The sequence below is a fragment of the Ambystoma mexicanum genome, chromosome 6q (assembly GCF_040938575.1).
Source record: "Ambystoma mexicanum isolate Mex_15411 chromosome 6q, UKY_AmexF1_1, whole genome shotgun sequence".
In the NCBI taxonomy this organism is placed as follows: Eukaryota; Metazoa; Chordata; class Amphibia; order Caudata; family Ambystomatidae; genus Ambystoma; species Ambystoma mexicanum.
The window spans coordinates 950,217,653-950,238,797 of record NC_090937.1 but is presented as its reverse complement, the minus strand read 5'-3'; positions in this window follow the sequence as shown (position 1 = coordinate 950,238,797).

The following is a 21,145-nucleotide window of genomic DNA, read 5'->3' as shown; positions in this document are numbered from 1 at the left end:
TTTTTGTAGTTGGACCTTATTTTATTGAGTATTGATTTATTGTGGTCTGTGGGAGATTGTCTCCAGGCTTGTTCTTTTTTGCGTTTTTCTGTTCTGAGAGTTTTAAGGTGATTAGAGAACCAATGGTTGAGGTGCTTTTTGGGTTTGCATTTATTTAGTTTTGAAGGTCCAATGGAGTCTAAGGCTGTGTGCATGATTTTGTTGTAGTCTTCAACGAGGTCGTGGGGGTTGAGGGTGGCGGGGAGTTGGTTAAGTGTGGGGAGGATAAGAGGGATCAGATTATCCACTGTGATCTTTTTCTTACTTCTCATGGGAATCTCGTTGTTGATGAGGGGGCTAGAGGCTTCGAGGGTGAAGGAGAGGAGGTGGTGGTCAGACCAAGGTTGGGGGGAGTTGTCAGTGATGGCAGCCACGCAGTTTAACACTGCAACCCAGTCAAGGGTTCTCCCTTTGTTATGGGTGGGGCCAGATACTTTTTGTGTGAAGTCTAGTTCAGATAGGGTATTGTTGATGAGGGTGGCGTGGTGATCTTTGGGGTCTTTAAAACCTAGGTTGAAATCTCCAAGGAGAAGGCTCTGGGAGGAGTTTTTCAGGTTGTTAGTGAGGATTGTGCTAGGGTCTTCCTCGAAGGATCCTAGAGGTCCGGGAGGTCTGTAGAGTAGGTGGATGGATATCGTTTGGGAGTTAGTAGTGGGCAGCTTGGCTGTAAGGGATTCGCATGATGGGCGGTGAGTTGAGGAGTCAAATCTGATGTTGGGATGTGTTTTGGCAATTATAGCCAGGCCACCGCCTCTTGATTCTGTCCTATCCCCTCGGAGGATGGTGTAGTTGTCTGGGATGGCTAAGGAGAGGGCTGGTCCAGCAGCTGCGTGGAGCCAGGACTGTTATGGCAAGGAAATCTAGGTCTGCTGCTAGAATGAGGTCTGCTATATCTGTAGCATGGGCTATTATAGAGCGAGCGTTAATGAGGGCTCCTTTTATGGGTGCATCACTTGTCTTAGTGGGGGCCACAGTTCTTCAGAAACTCTTTGCGGTCCTGAACAATCAATCGCTGAGGTGATCTGCACACCTCATCCACGCAGGATGTCGCCAACGAACACCACCTGGATCGACGCCGTGGTCTCGTCACCCTCAAACTTCTCATTGACGCAGTTGATGCCAAGCTCACCTTCTTCAACGCCTCTCGACGATCTGTGGCTCTCAAGTCACTCAAGAAGGATCCATTGATGCTTCTTCAAAGAACTCTGCTCCACCAGGTACATTGGGGAAAAAGATTAGCCTATTAAGATCTTAGGGAGTTTGCCCTCCTCCCCTTCTCCTGGCTTGTGCCATACCGTGTCTCCCTTGGGCTATTCCCTTGAGTATAACCCCGGGCTTCCCCATCACAGTGAGCATATCTCGCTCTTTCACCACTATATTTGGGATCTGAGCGGACCAGTCCTTCTATGGCCACCTGAATAAGTGTCTCTCAAGTTTTGTTTTATGAGATACCCTCTGGTAATTCACAAGGTACTGCTGACTACTAACTGCCCCCTTGGTCCAGTTTTAGGGCATTAGACTTATTAGGTCACTTTTCACCTTCATATCTTCAGGAACCGTTTACTTTGTGGTGATTACTTACCTTTCACCTCTTATTAATTACTCAGAGACAGCATTGTGCTAGCTTTGCTTCTTCTCTGTTCTTTCCTCATGGGTGGGTTTTATTTAGTGTTTTTCAATCAAGTTATTTTTTCAGATGGTGTGTTAACTCACTTTTTTTCAACTATTATGCTGTACTGTTTGGGTTGCAACTGAATCACATTCAGACTGCTCTTGAGAGTATAGCCCTCCCTTTGCCCACATTACGACAAAATGCAAAGGAGGTATATCTCTTAACGGTGCTAGTTTTACCTGTGATCATTCGTGGCTTGTACCAGTTTGAGCCAGAGTATGCACTTTTGTCACTACTTACCCTTTTGCTCATGTAGGGCAGAAGTAATTTAGTCACAGAGATACCTCCACGAGTCTGCATAACTAACCAAAAAAACTTTGTCTCTGTCATTGCTTGGGACATCAAGCTCTAGCTCTACCAATACAGTAATGTATATCATTGATCTCACTTTCCATCAGTAGTGGAAGCACTGAGCTTGAAAAACATATCACTCATCACATGAAAGATGTTTTCTGCTCAATGCTAACCTGGCTTTAGTAATGGCAAGAGACCACTTGCCCTATTCTTTTGTTCAAAAAAGAACATTCCAACAGGTTTTGGAAAAGCCAATCACTGAGGGAAATGTCACAGCCTCTATGCTTTTCAACTTCAAATACTAGAATTGTATGACACAATTATGGGCTGAAAGGGTTGGGTATTATAGTAGTGGTAAAACATGCACTTCGGCATGGACACGTGGAACAGTGATCAGAACATCAACTACATATCCACCAAAGCCCAGTGGATGGTCTTTTCTTCCTCCACCAACCATGACAGGCCCTGTAGTAATTTGAGAGAGCAGTAGGTGTATGCACATGTATACCAAGCAACATTGTACATGCAAGGATTTCAGGCAGAAGCCACAGGAGAGTACACTTCTGGTAGAAGGTAGAAAAATTGGATGCAGAATAGCCAAGGCCTTATAATTTGCAATTGGGCTGTGTTACATTACTCATAAAGTTAAATATCCTTTCTGCATTAGTAATTGGCAAAACAATGCAAGTGCTGTGATACGTTCATGCCCTTAACCCTGTTGGCACATGCTTTATGAACAGTTGCTAGCCTGTGAAAGAACGGGTCAATGTGGCCCAAATGACAAGCTTACACTCCAGCTCAGCTTACCATGCCAAAAGGTGCACTGTGCCAAATGCAGGTATGTATCACGTTTCCACTGCACAACAATTAATGGACACCCACTAGAACTGTACATTGCACTTATACAGGCTTTCAAAGCAGTGAAACGACATCAGCGATCATTACAGCATTCATAGCAGAGCTCAAGATGGGGCATTCCTCACATCAAACCTGAGGCAGCTGCTTTCTAAGATCTGCTCTGCAATCTTTCAAGGAGACCACCAAGTGGCATAGCCATTACAGTGTGTCAATCAATGAATGTATCACTCTATAGTGCCTCCTTGAGCTGCACCTGTTACATATAGAAAGTGTGTGTGCCTTGGCATTTGATGTGGATGCTTCACAGCTGGCAAAGACTCTGCTTTCAACATTGCATGAGGATCCAATGGTATTTAGATTTAAAGAAAGAAATGAGAAAAGAAAAAACAATGGGCCTCATTACAAGGTTGGCACTCCGGTAATAATGGTACCGGTAAGGCAATACTGGCATCCATTACCGGACCGGTATATTACGAAACTAGAAGCCGGTACTACTGGCATCAACAGGGACCCGCTGTGGCTGTGCACCACCATACCGGTGTGCATGTGAGCGCGTGGGTGCCGTGCCAGTAAAACCGGCATGCCGCAAGGAAGAGGACATTTCGAGTTGCACAGACATGCACATACCGGCATCCATCCGGTAAGAAGGGCCACCATGATGCTGGCAATACCGGCATCGCGGATCACCCATAAATAGCAAACTGCTGTGTTCCCAACTGCCACAGGTGCACATAATCAACACAGGTGGAGGTAATGAATCCTGGCCCTGCACAAAAGGAGCACACCCACACACCAGTCCCCTTCCAAGACCAAAATTATTCCACTTGCAATTGCGATATTGGAGCTCGAGGACATGCCTGCACTGCTACTCCCCGCAGGCAGCCACCAATCCCTTGCATAAGGGCCAGTCCATTCAACTTAACCCCAGCACAGATCCACACCCTGTACTGCCTGGAAAGGGACACCATCACCACCATAGTGGATCTAATACATGAAGACTTGGTCAGCCTGATCAACATCTGCACCACGATCCCCCCTCTGCGGAAGGTGGTGCCTGTGCTCCACTTTCTGGCCACAGGCTCCTACCAGCACACAGTGGGGCAGCTGCATGGCAGCTCACAACCATGTTTCTCCAGTGTGCGAAACTGAGTGCTGTATGCACTCCTAAAGCATGCAAGGGCCCACATATCCCAATCACGGACAGAACAGGAGGTGAATGACACCAAAATAGCATTCCATGCACTAGCAGGTATGCCCAATGTCATTGCTGCCCTCGAATGCACCCATGTGGAGTTGGTAGTCCTGCATGCCGTGGAGGTGGTGTACCGTTGTCATGGACACTTGCCCAGGATCACAAGAGTGGTACCATCAAGTGGAGGGAGCAGGGGGCATCCTGGTTCACACACGCCCCGTTGGGATGTTTATACGTGGAGGGCCTGGTTGGATGCAGTCCTGGCGCCTTTGCTGCCAGGCTCATAGAAGAACTTAAACAAGACATTTTCATTATGGGCAGAAGTGCTTTGAATGGAACAGAACTCTTTTATCATGGGCAAGAATACTCTCAAGAACTTCTCACTTGTGTGTAATTAATCCGGGTGTGGCATCCATCTGCATCTGCACTTGCAACTTCTAGGAGTGGCAGGGTTTGGCAAGCAGGACTGAGCTAAGGGGTGTGGCCTTAAGAGCTCAGCTATAAAGGCCAGCCCAACCCCAAGGCACATGCTTTGCGTTATTCTGCACCTCGATGCAGCGATCTTACCTGGAGAGATCCTGCCATCTACAGTCATACTTACCATCCAGAGAATCCTGCTCTCAGCTGTACACTTCTTCCTGCACCACAGCTGACCTGCAAAGATTTCGGAGTGCAGACATCTTCTTCCTGGCACCTCAGCTCACCTGCAAACATCTCAGAGCACAGGCATCTTCATCCTGGCAACACGGATCACCTGCAACCATCTCGGAATGCAGACAGCATCATCTGGGCACTGCGGCACAATGCACTCCATCTGAACTCGCAGCACCTGCAAAAGAAAGGCAAAAGACAAGGTTAGACACTTAATAGACATTCTGTTAAGGGTGCGCGGCCATTAAACCTTGTGCCTTTGCACTCACCTACTGCCAGACGTTGTGGTCGCATTCATCTTCTGTTCAGCCGCGTTCCGCACCTCCACAGCCGTAGTTAAGGCAGAATAGGGGAACAGACAAGAGACATTGAGAGAAAGCAGAAAGAGGGGAAAAGAGAAGAGACATTGAGAGAAAGCAGAAAGAGGAGCTTAGTCGCAGCTGGACTGGACTATTACTCAGGAATCAGTGAAGGAATCCAATTCCATCAACAAGCGCCCCTGCCAGAAGTAGCAGGACGGAGAGCTCATCATTCACACTTACCAGGTGAGCCTTATGGGCCGGTACGTGTCCACTGAAATCGCACCTTGGGTCGAAGGGTTTGGGAGATACCACAGTCACCTATCAGTGCATTCACATTTTCCCATATCCACGCAGTAGCAGTGCCACCGATTGTCGCTGCCCACAGTCGATCCGCAGGCAACGAAACCAGAAGGGCGTGATCTATCTTCAGGGAGGGCTTCAACTGTGCCCCAATGCCTTTGCAGAGACCAGGTGAGCGTAACAACGACAATCAGAAGCTATTCCACTCCATCAATGTGGAGATGGTGTGTGATGCCAGCAAGATGATTACACATTGCTGTGCCAGATACCCAGGATTCACACATGATGCAATGGTGCTGCGAAACTCCTCGCTAGCTCGATATATGGAAGGATATGCTGCACGACGTGCCTGGCTTCTGGGTGAGTCTGCCCTCTGGGCCATGGGAGTGTATCGTGGGGGGTAGCATGCATATGCAATCTGTCTGCCCTCTGGGCCATGGGAGTGTATCTTGGGGGGGGACATGCATATGCAACCTGTCTGTCCTCTGGGCCATGGGAGTGTATTGTGGGGGGGGCATGCATTTGCAACCTGTCTGTCCTCTGGGCAATGGGAGTGTCCTCAATGGGGTGCCTGGACACTGTCCATTCTGGCAAACAACGTGCCCATAATCATGCAAATAAGATGCATGACAAAGAAAATGGAGGCCAACATATGTGGCCCGCACACCAATGTGTAAATGTCAGACTCACAATCAGTGCACACCCCTGAATCTGTCCACTGGACATCACCTGCTTGTACTAACAGCACCACAATGCACCATCATGCAGTCACAAAGCTGAATACACATCACCGCATCGAAGCATCTTTTAGGTCATGCTTCCATGAGTGTGCAGTATGATTTCTCCCTCAGGGAAATCCCCTGTCACTCCCCCTCCCCGACAGTAAAACTGCATTACACCATGGCAACATGTGCAGATGAATACAAATTTGAAAACACATGTGACAACGATGCCTCAAATCGGAGCCATTAAGCATTGAACAACAACTACATGGTTGTGAATGTTGGGGGAATCACCCACAGCACATGAATAGCAGAATGCAAGTTGATACCCTGCAACATCCAAGGGACACATCGATACACTGGGGGACCCTACCAACAATCATATTGTGCCATTGTGACTGATGTGAAGACGTCGAGGGACACGTGCATGGCATCAACAATTATCCGTAAGTATGATAGACTAAACAACTGTATCACGTTGGGCATTAGCCTAATGCATCAAACATTGCCCAACAAACATTTGGTCTCATCCCCTGCCACACAACCCTCACATGTGACTACATCATGGACCTTGTCACTCCATCTAGGCGGTTGGTGATTCCAGTGTCAATACCCCTAAATCATGTACTTCACCCAAGCCCAGCACCATAGAGTGCCAAGTTGTGTACAGGGCAGATAGTTGCGCATCTGTGAAGTCAATAGCTGCCATTCACAATATACTGCATATGAGCATGAGCAATGTACAGGCAGAGAACAGATGGAACAGAAGAAATACCCTTACACATACCTTATTTTGCTCCCATGCAGGTGATTCTGGCTATCCCTTGAACCCGTGGCTCCTCACCCCTGTCAGGAATCCGCAGAACAGGCACGAAGAGGACTACAATTGTGCCCATACACGCACTCGTGTGGTCATAGAGCAGACTTTTGGCCTGCTGAAGGCACTTTTTCGTTGCCTCAGCAGGTCGGGTGGCACACTCATTTACGGTCCTGAGAAGGTGGGCAAGATCATCATGGTATGTGCCATGCTGGACAACATGTACATCCGACCGAACTTTCCTCTGCCACCTGACATGGACCAGCCACCACCAGGTGAAGAAGAAGATGAGAAAGGAGAAGATGTTGCACATCAGCCAGGCCATGATGCACATAAGGGATGTGCTGTGTGGCAATCATTGATGAACCATAGTTTTGTTTTTGATGCACTGATGATGCAGGTGGTGACATGGATGTGGGACCCTGGGCACCGTGACAGGGGGAATATGGACACTGGGTCTGGGGATGATTTTGCACTGTACACTGTCATTCAATAAATTGACACACGCTGAAGAAGCAATGTCCAGTCATGTGATTTTTTTTACCACAACAGGTGTATTGTGCAGATAGTATTTACAACATGAATGATCCCTTCACCCCCACACACCCCCTGTACCCTCCCCCACCCCCCTTAACACTGTCATACACCCCCTCCAGCCTCCCTCCTCCCCCCAACACCCCGACACACACCCTCCACCCTCCCCCCAATACCCTCACACACCCCCTCCAACCTCCCCCTCCCCCCAACACCCCCACAGACCCCCTCCACCCTCCCTCCTCCCCCCTAAACCCCCACACATCAAGTGCACAGCATGTTTCCAGATGTGCTGCCAATGAACACATGCAGGGTACCCCTGCTACTGCTGCCCCCTCTTCTGAGGAGTGGGTTGCATGTCAGTGCACTGCATGCTGCGCAGGGACCTGCGCACAGGGCTGATCTGTGTGGAGCTGGCAGGCGTGGTTGTGGACAAGGTTGATGGCTGTGGCTCGGATGCCGCTGGATGCCGCTGCTCCATGGTCTTGGCCATTCTTGCAAGGTTCTGGGCCACAGTAGCAAAGCCCTCATGGACTTGCTTGGAATTTCTGTTAATGGCCTTGATGATGGCCACAGGGTTGTCCCTCATGGCATGGCGTGTTGCCTCCCCATCAGCAACATATTGCTTTACAAGTTCATACATTTCCTGTTGGTGGCCCTCCATCCTTAACAAACGTCCCTTGAGGTCCTGTATTGCAGTGGAGTTGGATGGTTCATTGGTTGGTGTTGATGTGGCCAATACGGGGCTGTCCTCTGATGGAGCCCACTCTTCATGTCTGTACTCACCTTCATGCTCGTGCTGAAGGGTGCCCTGTGAGGTGACCTCTGGGATGTCCTGCGGGCTGGGCGTTCGTACAACATCCCCTGACAAGATGCTTCCTTCATCGATGTACTCTACATGCCCATTGTCCTCATAACCACTATATGGTGCGGATGCAGCTGCCTCCTCAACAGCACTAGCGGCTGCCGACTGTGGGTCATCATGCTCGATCTCCACAGATGTGGGCTCATCCTGTGAGACATGTGTCTCCAGGGGTGCTGGGGCAGGTGTTTGTTGGTCATGTGTTAGGGGCTGTGCAGCTGGTTGGGCACTGGTGTGTGCCTTTTGTGGCACATGGATCAACCTTGTGCCCCTGGATGTGGAGGGCTTGGTGCCATTGTCCTGACCCCTGGACGTTTTGGCTCATGTCCTGGGCTGTGCAGCAGTATCATGCACGTCGCTTTCTGCATCCGTGCCTATGGGGGACAGAGAGAGGCAGGGCATCAATGATGGGTGTACTTACATCATGCATGCATTGGTGCTTGGGCAGTTTGTGCCATGTGGATCATTGCATGCTTGTTATTGTGGTGGACAGGGTGCGTGCAAGATTGGGGAGGGTGTAGTATTGGCATCCCTCAGGTGTTGACATGTTTAGCACAGTGTCTGCTGTGTGGTCAACAGGTGTGTTGTGGCTTGCGTGCTATGTGACATGTGCTGTTAATCTGTGTATCAGGTGTGTATTAGGTATAGGAGCAGCATGCAGCATGCATTTTGATGTGACAGTGGCAGGGCCAGCATCTAGAGAGGGATATGTGAATGTGTGTATGATGGGCCATGTAGTGGCTCTCATCAGATTCACATTTGTTGGACAACATTGTACTTTGGATGTCAGGTGCTTGTGGGACTTGTGTTGTGCGCAATGGGTCACTCACCTTCATCAGCCGATCATGGGACTCCATACTGCACTCCGTCTACTCCTTCGATGGCCTCCATATCAATTGTCGAGCTGCAGGTCTCATCCCAGCTTGTTAACTTTATAGGGGAGTCTGCACCGCTGCTTGTTGCCAGCCCCTGGCTGCGATTAGCCGACAAAATGTTGCATACTTGCAGGTCTTCACACCGCTTCTTGCAGTCCCTGATGGTGCGAGCAGTGGTGCCAAACACACTCACCTTCCTTGCTACATCCTCCCATATCTGTTTTATACAGTAGCGTATCGGATAACATATTTAGCTCATGATGGCTAAATCTCGGTTTACGCAAGCAAGCTTTGGCTTTCTGTGTAGCTTTGGACATCTTCTTCCAGGAGTGTTTGGGATTTTGCCTGTACAGGTCCTGTCTGCAGAGGATTGCGATGGATTGTGTTTTTGAAGATGGCCGCCAGTGCATTTCCCATCCCTGCGCGATGATGTTACTTCCGGTAATGACGGACCTGGTAATAACGCTAATGGCATTAGCGATACCGTTGTTTAGGGGATGTCGATGGAGGAGGCGCATTTAATGATGCTGCTATCAGGGGTTTTGTGGGACATTACGGGCAAGGCGGTACTTCTGTTACCAGCATGACGCTGCGCGTGGGCACATGGACTCGTAATCAGCTGCTGTTTGTGGCATCACGGCTACTTGGACACGTTCATACCGGCATGCCGGTAATGACTGATTTTTTCCTCCAAACTCGTAATGAGGCCCAATGTGCACATATGCAAGGATGCAGTGGTTCTGCACTTGCTTTATGAGAGGAAAAACATAGGAAGCAGGAACATCATCATCATGCACATTTTGCCAAATAAATTGGGAACGTGAAGCTCAAGATTGGCAACATCAATGAGAATAACATAATTGACAACTCTTCAAAGGTTTGTGAGCAGTGCATTTCCAAACTACTGGGAGGACATGGTTGTTTCACCCTCTTCAGTGATTCACACATCTACAATAAGACGGGTCAGCAACAGGTACATGGAGAAAACGATCAGGTGCATAGATGTTTGAGGTCTTTTAATGAGACACGTCACGTGGGGGAAAATATACTAACTGTTCATTCTAGTTGCAACAGGAGGTCTGTCTGGCCAGTTGCACATGTGAAAGTTCCTGTTGAATCATTAAGCTAGCCAAGCAATTGTGCATTATGAGAGAAGTGTTAGTGTTCCGGGCTACAGTCCTACCGAACAGTAGAAGAATGTTAGTGCTGCATGTTTAGTAACTGACATTATTGACAAGTTTAATAATTGACAATTATAAAAATGAGCAGCCACTTAATTACAACAGGTCAACATCTAGCCAATACAAAAGCTTGGTGATGACCATCACATGTTGCTCGTTACTTGTCAGACCCAGAAAAGTAAAACAGAGCTGTTTCTTGTGGTATATGGTTGGAAATCAGGTACCAGGGAAGTGATGGAGCTCCTGACCAATTGCTGGCTTTCCAACGACAACGTGCCTTTTTCACCATTACAGTTTTCGAGTGCTAGCATTCTCAAAGACCTCAGGCCCCCCAAAGAGGACAGCCAAAACCTACAAATTCTGGACTACACCCCACAGAGCACAGCTATCTGATAAAGGTCCCTTGCTCTCCTGCAAAGTTTGGTGACTCTCCTCTGTGTGGAGTCTACCCTAAAGGGAAGTAACACATGACCTCCCTTTTCCTTCCCTCTGCATCCAACCTAGCAGAGCGATGGATGGTGATGTAGCATATGGCTTTCCACTGCAGCTACAAATGCACCGTTTCCCCTGGCAAAAAGGCAGCAGGCAATGCAAGCAGTAAGTGCATGTATGCTTCATCAGTAGTTAGTATGGATTCTGCACAAATGCAGGCATTGCCTGTAACATGCTGTTTCCCAGCTGTTGAAGCCGGAGTGCCAGTATCAAGGGTATGCTCTCGTCCAGATCTGCCAAAGCATTTGGTCAGGATTGGTGCATGAATTGATTGCCTGATAATTGGCACACTGTTCCTGAGAAAAGCACCACTGGACTGGGAGGTGATTTCACCTCCATCTATACCACCACTGGGGAATGAGATGACAGTCAGGTAACTTGTTTGATTAGTGTTGGTGGGGAACTCGTTTGCTTTGTAAATCTTTTGGTGCCACAGTTTGTCCTTCCAAGGACTGGTCCCTTGCTTGTTTGCCCTTCTTCACTCCCCTGTAACATTTCTCCACCTTGTAAAGGACCATGCACTCCTCGCCCTTAACAGCCTTACCAGTGAGAGGTCAATGGATTGTCACATCCAGAATGATGACGTTTGTGTCACTGGGGAAGAGGTCTTTGCTCCCTGCTTCAGTTTTTCCAGTGATCCTGTGCTTACCGTGGCAAGTTCCTCCTCTCCACCTACCCCCATTCAAGTTGGTCCATAAACTGTTGAAGCACCGCAACAGAGTGATACTTCCAGGAATGAGGTCCCACAAAGCACCTCTTCATTCACACTCTCACCCTGCTGCAACAAGACCACTCCCTCCTCTGCAATAGCCCATGTCTAGGCAGGAACTGTTTTGATTACTAATATTTCTTTTTTTTTTAAATTCAAGTCTGGCTTGAATGCAATGTAGCACTGCACATGAATTTCCATGGTAAATATTGCATTTGGGCGACAAAATTGACACAGTACTTAGGAAGCAGAGGGAGGCCTTATCAATGGACAGATCGTGTTACAAGGGCCACTGTTTAAGTTAGTTGCATAACTGGAATATAGTGAGTACATTTCGAGACATGACTGGGATTGAGTTGGACAGTACCAGTGCATGGCAGAAGATGGACTGTTTGTGGATTTTCTCCTTGCAGGAATAGCCAATTGATGGTTTTGCTGCAGGAGGGGAACAACTCTCCTAAGCTGTTTACATTACCAAAAAATGATGTGGTTCTGATGTTTGAGACTGTTTTGTAGAAGATACATGGAGTTTTGAACATGATTGTGGTGGAGAGCAGAGCCAAAGTAGTTTGGAGAGAGAGGGTGCAATGTGATTGAATGTCTTCGTTCCTGTTATAAGACATGTAACCACTTGATGGGCTGCCTTGAACAGAGCTAGATGTGAAGTCCCCCTGAGAGAAAGGCTTTTTCCCAATAAATGTGTAGATCACAGGCCTGCACCACCAAACAGAATTCATGAGAAGGTTTGAAGGGTTTAGTTTTGTGGCACATCACAATCTGTATGCAGACCTTTTGAGCTTTCTAGGCTAAGGGTTTCTGGAAGGAGAAGCTTCTGTTGTTGATGAAGAAGCCCAGAGATTTGACCGAGACAAATAACAATTCTAGTTGCTTTTTATTGAGCCAGTGATGCTGAAGCTGTAGTTTGTCAGGGTGAATGAGGGTGAAATCAGACTTTATGGAGGTGGGTTTAAGGTAAGCTTTCAACTTCCTTGTCTGGATGGCGGCTAGACAATTAGTGAGCTGAGCAATGTCCTGGGGACCTTTGACCACTGTATACAACTGAGTGTCAACAGCACACTGGTGGATGATGATATTGGGGTCAATGCATCCTACCTCCTGCCATGGGGATATTCTACCCTATAAACCTATCTTGGATAACAAAGCATTGTTTGCACAATTCCTTACCCACTTTGTGAATACCACCTTTCAGCATAATACTGTCCCTCACAGTACTAAAAAAGTCACTCTAACGCTACAAATCAAAAAAGCTGGTCTTAGTTCAGAAGATACTGCTCACCTCAGACCGATTAACAATTAATTCTTCCATTTGAGGATAATGTATACAATTCCAGAGCTTCTTGGCCAAAATTCCATCTTGCACCCCAGACAGTCAGGTTTCAGGGCCCACCACAGCACTGATAGTGCACTACTGGACCTTCAGACTGACATGCTCGTTATAGTCGATAAAAGGAGGTGCAGATTGCTGGATTCATCAGCGAGTTTGATCTGCTAGACAATGATATTCTCCTACTTCCTCTGGATATGGTCGGTAGATGCTACCACATTGCTATTACATGGATCCACTCTTATCTATCCTCTAGAGTTTTGGCAGTGCACTGGGGTGTCTCCTGTTCTGATCCTGCTCCTATTGGCTGTGGAGTACCCAAGGGGGCCTGTCTATCTCTGTCCCTCTTATCCTGTACTTTAAGATTCTTTGTGACCTGCAATCTGCAACTAGTGTCCAATTTTCAAATTATGCAGAAGACAAACAACATTTGCACAACCCGGAAGGCGATTATGATTCTGACTCAAACAAACTTAACTCCATCTTTAAAAATGTTAGGCAGTGGATGATCATGCACCAGATGTGTCTCAACAACTCAAAAACCGAGCTCTTACTCTTTGGTCCATCCCATACCAGATCTAAGTTATTCCCACACTATGCAAATTCTGTCATTGACAACAGAAAAATCTTGACACAAAGCAAGGTCAAAACCTAAGGTACCTACCTGGACTCCTCTTTGATTTCTGATACACAGGTCAGTAATCTAGTAAACACTACACAATACCACTTGAAGCTACTCAAGCAAGTTAAACCATTTGACTCCTTGGCCAGAGCAATGATTCTATCCAGCAGATAACCTCTGTAAACTACAAAAAGTTCGGAATGATGCATCCACATAATGAAAAATGTGAACGGCAGAGAGCACATTTCAGAATGCAGAAAAAATATTTGTTGGCTATCGGTGAACTCCAGAGTACAATTTAAGATTCTTACTTTGGCACACAAGCCCATCCACGGCAAAGCTCCAACATATATGAAAGAAAAGCTAACAAATTACCAGCCACAAAGAGTACTGCGATCAAGCATTCATCAACTGCTTATTTGCCAAAAGCCAAACCGAGTCAGGGTAAATGGAAGATATCTTGCCTTTCCTGGCAGCCTCTGCTTGCAATTCACTTCCTTTGGCGCAACGACTGGAAAATTATTTACTGCCCTTTCGTAAACAATTAAAAACTATGCTGTTTAAATAAACTATCATCCCTCGGCTGCCCTTAGGCTGTCCTGTGCTTTATATTTTGTCTTGTGTATCATTGCCATGCCCCGATGTCTGTTGGGCTTTCAGCGTGTAACAAATAAATATATAAAGTAGGGTCCCTAAATGTAGCTCGTGACAGTGAGTTGCATTGATCTAATCGAGCCCATTCGCATGACCTGATGTCTAGCAGATAGGTGTGATGCAACCCATTTTAGTATGGTGTCGGGGAAGTACAATCCATCAGTAAGGGGGTAGGAAAGGTTTTGTAGTCAACTGTGTTGAAAGCAGCAAAGAGGACTCAGAGATCTAAGGGGAGCCATGCACCACATTGATGGTAGCTATTTCCGTGCTGCTTTTGGGGTGGAACCCAGATTAGTAGCCACAGAAGAGGCCTGAATGCTCTACTTTTGCTTTGAGATTGCTGATTAATCTGAGGCTGTAATTGGCTAAAAGTTGGCCGAGCCAAGGGTCTTTATTTTTGAGAAGGGGTCATATTAGACCCCTCTTCAGTCTTTAGGAATGATCCTATGGAGGGAGGTGTTGCTGATACCGAGGAGCATGTTGAGTGCTGGGTTGGACAGTTTTCCAAAGATGGATGCTGGGATAATATCATTGTGTGATATGTGTAATTTGTGGGAGGAGAGAGTAATGAGTTCATGTTTGTGAGAGAGGGAGAGAAGTCAGTCCACAGGGGAACACCACAGAGAGAATTAAGGTGGTGTGGTCATAGTTTGTAGCTTAGATGATGTCTCCGAGAGGTTGAAGTCAACAAGAAAGATGTGTTAGAGTAGGCAACTGATTCCAAGGAGAAGAGATTGGAAGTTTAAAGACAAATGCTACAACTGTGAGTGGTCTATAGTGGAGGTGGATGGTGACAGACATTTTGTGACACAGTTAACCTGCACAAGAGCATCATCATTGAGCTTAGCGATGGTAAGGAGAGTACTGCCCATGGTCATTCTATATTGTGGATGACAGTCAATCCCCCACTCATCCTTCCCAGATCAATCAGTAATGTTGGATGCAGTTTGTGGGAGGGAGGAGGACAGTAAAGATATGAGAGGAAGTTGGTGTGAACTTGCTTATGAAAAGGGCATTGAGCAGTTTGGCAGAGGAGAGGTCCGCAATGCCTGTCGCCTGGGGTGAGCGAGCATTAATCAGCTTGAAGGGATTTGTGTGCATACAGTGCTGAATGATAGTGAGAGTGACATGGATGAGGATAGCTGGCATGGCTGTCCTGGGTTGCTGTTTTTTTTTTTGCACGGGAGGTCCCTGGATACGGTGCATATTTCTTATCGATGGAAGAGATACATGGTTGTTTTCCAGGTGAAAAATGGGCAGAGCAAGTGGCCCTCGGCCAGTCAGCTCTGGAACATGCACAAACAGGCTGCATCCCTATTTTTGTCCCCAAGATGGGTGGAGCAGAGGGATGTGGCTGGATTTACAAGCTGAGGTGGTGGGAGGTGGATCAGGCCATGTGACCTGTCCAGTCCACTTGCAAAAGGTGGAGTGTCTGGAGGCCTGAAGCAGTACACTTTAAGCTGCCTCTGAGGTTGGTGGTGCCAAGTATAAACAGTGGCAGAAACGCACTGAGATCACATAACTTGTCCACTCTGCATGGAAGAGTCTGATTGTGATTTTACATGCGCACCAAACAGACTCAACTGCATTTGGGCGCTGATGTTAACTATGCAAAAGAAGTAGACTGTGTAGATATTGCATCTGGTTTGCGGCTTACTTCAATTATTTGAATGCAAAGGTTTTTGTCCTCATTCTAAACATCTCCATAGATTATCATGCTCCTCTGGTAACTGATTCCACAATTTGGGGCCAAATATCCCAAATGTCCTGTCACCTTTAGAGACCCTTTTAGCTTGAGGTACGCACATCAACCTTTTGCCTCCAGACCATAGATCTCTTGTTGGGTGATAGCAGCACACTCTGACGATAAGATATTCCGGTGCCGTTTCATTGACACATCTGTACATCAGGCAGGCCATTTTGAATTAAATTCGATCTTCCACTTTCAACAAGTGTAAAGATCTACATAGGGTCGACACATGGTCACTTTTGCCCTAGATGACCCACCAGCCTGATCGCCGCATTCTGGGCCTTCTGCAGTCTACTGATCTGACCCACTGGAATCCCTGCCAGCAGACTGTTACAGTAGTCCAGATGCGAGTTAGTCATTGCCCCTATCACTGCTGCCTGATCTTCCCTGGGGATATATGGCAACACACCCACAAAGTTCACAGTGAATAATGTACTGCCTTCACCTTGGTGCCCACTTGGGCTTCACTGCCCAAATCTTCCTGCCATAAGCATCCCAAATGTTTTACTTTCCTTGAATATTGTAGCTCTTCATCTAAAATAATTGTGGGGGGGGGGTAGATTGTGTCTTGCTCCCACCATGTTTCCCTCTGGCCCCAAGAGAATAAGTTCGGTCTTTGTAGCATTCAACTGCAGCTGATTTTCCACCATCCACTTTTTAATTTCCTCCATACAATGGATAACCTTCTCAAATGCCACTCCATATTCTCTACCTCAACATAAACCTGAGTATCTTCAGCATAGGAATGCACCTTACCCCATGCTTCTTCAGTATGTTGAGCACCGGATGGATGCATAGGTTAAACATCAATGGAGAGAGTGCCATAGAATCTCGGAGAGGAAGCCCCCAGGGTGACCTGTTGGGTCCTCTCTAAAGACCTGAACCACCACTGGCGTTGATGCTTTCACAACTCTTCCTATCTGTTGGAGCATAATATGATGGTCCACTGTGTCGAAGACCACCAATACAGCCCGGATTACAAGTGGCAGTTCTGGGAAGTGGCCCAGTTCATGTGACCTGTCGCTCTGTAATTCTCGCTCAAAACTCCTCGAAGGTACTTGCAGCAAATGCCCATCCTGCCACAGGATTATGCCAATGAACACTTCCTGCTGTACCACCTGCATCTTGCTCTAATCCTCCATCATAAGACCTGCCTTTGTCTGGTCCTAAAACATAGGCCAATACACCCCTACTTGTTGCACAAATCGCCTTATTTCAATGAACCAGGCTCCACCCGAATCCATGGCCAAGTCCTCCTCTAACGGTCTAGCCTCCTATTCTACGTTTACTCTTACTGGGAGAAATACTGTCAAATGGGAAGTCCAGACCTGATGCATAACCCATTGACCATTAATTAGCTCAAAAAACAACAGAAGGTTCTCAATCTTCTGACAATTATTATTCCTGTTTTTGTTTCATACATTTGTAAGGCACTTAAACATCAAGTAAGTTGTCTTTCAAAGCGCACACAGTGCAGCAGGGAGGGGACATGGAAGTGAAAATCAAATATAACAATGATAGAGGCTGACCTAGTAGTCTGTGTGAGCATTCAGAACGTGCACATTCAGAGAGAGAGAGAGAGAAGGGATGAGGGAAAGGGGGTAAGGTCTAGGTATACCAGGAGGGACGTGCAATGGACTAAGCAGATGTACGTGGCAGGGTAGTGGTCTGCTGCCAACAAGTAAGTGCAGGCCTATGGTGGCACCGGCCAGGCGGTGTCCAGGCAAGTGCTCAGACGGGGCAGAAGCTGAAGGTGATTGGGTGTGGGAGGCCCGGGCCAAAGTGGACATGTATGGGCCCTGGTCACCAATCTCAGCAACTGTGGGTTTTAGCAGAGAGGACATAAGGGAAGGAGTGGGTGAAAAGGAAAGTCTTGAGGAGCTTCCAGAATTTTAGGAGATCCGGCTCAAGACACAAAGGAAGGGGGAGGATGTTCCATAGGAGGGAGCCTGCTGAGGAAAGAGATCAGCCACCAGCTCTCTGTTTAGAAAAGCACTTGATACACAGACAGTTGGTGCAGGAGCAATGTAAGATCTGGAGGGAGAGTATTTATTGAGATCAAGTTGTAGATAGCATTGTCCCTGGCCCCAGACAGCCTTATGGATGATGCAGAGGGATTTCAATTTGATCCGTTCAGCAACCGGGAGCCAGTGGAGAGTTGTTAAGGCTGGAGAGATGCTGTACCTAGGCTTGAGGCCCAGGATAAGTCTTGCAGACCTATTCTGGATCACCTGGAGGGGTTGTAGTGAAGAAGAGGGTAGATTAAGGAAAAGACAATTGCAGTAGCGTAGCCTAGATAGAACCAGAGCTCTAGAGACATTGAGCTTCAGGTGGAAAATGAGGATGGGAAGAATTCCTCTGAAGGTAGAGTTAAAAGTGGGCCTTCTTGGCAAGGTCCTGAATGTGAGGGAGGTAGGACAGAGAGGAGTCGAAGATGACACCAAGGATACTGTCTACAAAAGGAGGAGAATGGGGAGAGCCCATAGAAGATGGTCCAAATGAGGGTATTAAAGATGGAGCAGGAGTCCCAATAGGAAGGATATCAGTCTTGCTGGCATTGAGACAGAGATCGTTGGAAGTGCACAAGGACTGGATAGCAGATAGGCAGTCAGGAATGATGGAGGAAGTGAGGAGAGGGTCAGAGAGTAGTTTGACAAAGAGTTGTGCATCATCTGCGTAACACTGGAGGTTGGGGAGAAGGTGGAAATGAGGTGTGCAACTGCAGAAAGATAGGTGGTAAAGAGCCAGGGAGAAAGATTGGAGCCCTGGGGGACAATACAGGTGGAGATAGAGGTGAGGGAGGAGAACGAGCTCAGAATAACCTGGTACAGATGGTCATTGAGGTAGGAGGTCAGCCAGTCCAGTGCCTGCTCCAAGATACCTAGGGTATTGTGTACTTGTTTTATGATGAAGGAGTGGCTGAATGTATCAGAAGCAGAGGAGAGTACAAGTAGAATGTGAACAACTGGAGAGTTGGAATCAAGAAATGTGAGCAGTTTCTCATGGGTGTTCAGAAAAGCAGTTTCCGTGCCTCTGGATGCTCAGAATCCAGATTTATGGTTGTGAAGGCAACCAACAAGTTCAGTGTGCTGGATCAGTTGGGAGAAGACCAGTTTCTCCAAGACTTTCCCAAGGAAGAGGATGATCGATAAGGGGCATTAGCTGGAAAAAAAAGGATCTGCAGAAGTTCTTTTCAGAAGGGGGCACACAAGGGAGTGTTTGAGGGAGGAGGGGAAAGATCCAGTAGCAAAGGAGTGGTTGCAGAAATCGACAAGTGCAGGGGCAAGATATTCAATCTCGTCCTTAATGTTTCTGTAAGAACAGGGGGAAACCTGTTTGGAGGAGACCTTCATGGAACAGACAACTCTGGTGACCTCATCAGGTGTGGTAGGAGAGAAAGAGTAGAGAAAGGCTGAGGCGGAATGGGAGGCTGGAGAGGCAAGGTGGTGTGGGAAGGGGGTGGACAGAGGGCCACAAGGGTGTTCAGTATGTCCTGAATTTTTGCAGTGAAGTGAGTGGCAATGCATTGCAGAGGGCATGGGATGGGAGTGGTGAGGTGGAGACTGCGTAAGGGTTGGTTAGTTCTCTGCAGATTGTAAAGACTTCACCCATGTTGTTGAATGCAGCAGAGGTGTGAGCCTGGATGTCTGCCCTTTTCTTTGTGCAGATGGGGAGTCTGTATTGCCTTTGGAATAGGAGACAGGCCAGCTTGTCAGAGGGTGAGCCTGAGGTCTGCCATTTCCATTCCTCAGCTCTGCTCTTGCGTTTCAAGACTGCAAGTTTAGAGTGGTTCCAGGTATTGGAGGCATGTTTCAGGCAGATCTGCATGACAGGGGCAAGAATGTCAAAGGTATTAGTAATGGCAAGGTAGAGGCTGCTGAGAGCAAAGTCAATGGTAGAGTCTGTAGTGCGGGAGAGGGGGGACAAAGGCAGATGCGAAGGCAGCAGCTGAAACTCGTTTCATCGGAAGGATGTTCGTGAACAAGGTTGGCAGAGTTGAGGGAGGTGCGGTCAGAGGGCTAAGAGGACAAAGGTATGAGGAGAGGAGAGAGTGGTCTGACCATGAGAGAGGGGAAATAGTGTGGGGTAGAGTGAAAGATCAGTGTCCAGATGTCTCGCTAGGACCAGAAATGAGAATTGAGAGGGAGAGTGAGGAGCAAAGGTCACGGAAGAAAGTGGATGCCATGATTGAGGAGTCACAGTGGATGTTGAAATTGCCTAGGAGAAGGAGATTAGGGTTGGTTGAGAGCAGAGTAGGAGAAATCAGCCCAATCAGAGAGGAACTGGGTGGTAGAGCAGATAGTGGCAATGGTCAGAGAAGAGGTGGGAGAGATGACCAGCTTGCAGACCAGGCTCTCGAAGGAAGAGTAAAGCGAGGTGGTTATGAGGGATGAAGGGACCCACTCAAGAAAGATCAGTACAACTACACTGCCAGCACGGTTTGGGCAAGGCTTGTAGATAATTCGATAGCCAACAGGCAGAAGAGAGTCAAAAGTAGTGACTGTGCTAGCATTGAACCACACCACGGTAAGAGCAAGGATGTCGAGATCAATGTCTTCAAGGAGAAGGCAGATGTCGGCAGAGTGTTTGATGGCAGAATGATCATTAAGCATGGCTAGATGCAAGAAGCCTCCACCTTTGAAGGTATTTTGGGGAGGAGTACAGGGGCATGGTACACCATCTGGTTGGGGCAGAGAGAGTGGAGGAAGGAGTAGCTGGTGTAGGAGGAAGTTTATGAGGGATGGCATGTGCTGGTCAAAGAATAGGGAGTTGGGTTGAGGACCCAGAATCAACCAGTGTGATAGACATTAATGATACAACTGGATATGTTATGATAATTCATTTATATTGTGCTAGTACACAAGTGTTTCGGAGCAAGACCAGGCAAAGGGAGAGGAACAAGGGAGAACAAAAAAACAACAATCTTACTAGGCCCAGTGTGTTAGGCAGAATTACATGCAGTACCCTTTGGGAACACCACACACAATTAAGACTACAAGTGACAGTACACATTCACCTTTGGTACAAGCCTGTACTACACAGTAAAAGTGGTAGCAATGGCTGAGCAGCCAGACTTATCTCAAGAGTAAGTGAGCAGTATCAAATAGTTACACAAAGGACAGCAATTACTATGATTCAAACAAACACTGACTCAAGGTTTCTGAGTAAAAGTATATACATTTATTTACACATCAGTTGTAGAACATTTCACTAAAGAGAAGCAGTTGAAAAAACACGTTACCAATATACCACACCACTCCCAATAGCTTCTGG